The sequence below is a fragment of the Penaeus monodon genome, chromosome 30 (genome assembly GCF_015228065.2).
Source record: "Penaeus monodon isolate SGIC_2016 chromosome 30, NSTDA_Pmon_1, whole genome shotgun sequence".
Taxonomy (NCBI): domain Eukaryota; kingdom Metazoa; phylum Arthropoda; class Malacostraca; order Decapoda; family Penaeidae; genus Penaeus; species Penaeus monodon.
Window position 1 is genome coordinate 14,412,363 of NC_051415.1, and position 1,130 is coordinate 14,413,492.

The window sequence follows — 1,130 nt, forward strand, 5'->3', positions numbered from 1 at the left end:
ATTTGTCGAGAAATAGTAATGAGAAGGATTACCCTAAAAGTACCTATAACCAATATCGTTGTATATAGCTTGGAAGAATGATAGATTTTTTTATCGCATTATAAAAAAACATGAATGATCATTATAATAATGGTAACATAATGATGATAATTTGAACAAAAAATAACAGTAGTTGTGCTGATAATTGTAATTGTATCTTTCCACTGAAGGTGATAATTGGTAAGTTAATAATCAGATAAAATTTAAAGATAGCAATCATGGTAAGAAAGGACATAATACTAAATTTAAATCGTTGTCATTTTATGATCATAATAATTACAAGTAGCCAATTAGGGGTAGGGAAAATAGATTAGTGACGAGGACATGTTTTCGAGCTTCTATCGTCACTTTTGTTCATTTGTAGTTTCCTATTGGCAAGTTATGTTTTGAATGTTTCAAATAAAAATTTGTATGTCTGCTTATCTGGCGCGGAAAGTTCAAGATATGAATAAAATTTAACGTGTATAGTAAAATAAAAGCATCTGTTTTTCGCAGGCATCACCCATGCAAGTATTGACCAGACCCAACTATTCTTTAAATTTTGCTGATCAGACGAGAAGCGGTGACCCTTTAAAGTGGTACCCTTACCCTTACTTAACTATATCCCTTCATTGTAAAATATACATTTGCTGATGAACCATTCGTCTAGAATTCCTCTTATATGGACGGGTAATATGGTGTTTTCTGTTCTTACACGCGTCATAATTATAATGTAATGGTAATGAAAGGGTAATTCAAAAACCAAAGTTACATTATATTTAAATGATGAAAGAATCGTGAGCACTGAGATAAATAAGGTTTAAAGTACTTTTAAAATTTTCAACGATCATACCACGTTGAAAGCACCGCTTCTCGTCCGATCAGCGAAGTTAAGCAAAGTAGGGTCTGGTCAGTACTTGGATGGGTGACCGCTGGGAACACCAGATGCTGTTTGGGATTTATCAATATGAACTAATATGTTACACTTTTTTTTTATCACTTTTAACAGCTCTTCTTATACTTGCAAATAGAAAGTAAAGTGATAATGATTCGCATTACTAAAAATTTCCTTGAAAAGGAACAAAGTGTCCTAATTATTCTTTAGTCCACTT

The 1,130-nt window shown here is 32.1% G+C and overlaps 1 pseudogene; it reads left to right on the plus strand.

Moving 5' to 3' along the window:
- Positions 1-857: 857 nt before the first annotated feature.
- On the plus strand, positions 858-975 carry LOC119592788 (annotated as a pseudogene).
- The last annotated feature ends 155 nt before the right edge of the window (positions 976-1,130 follow it).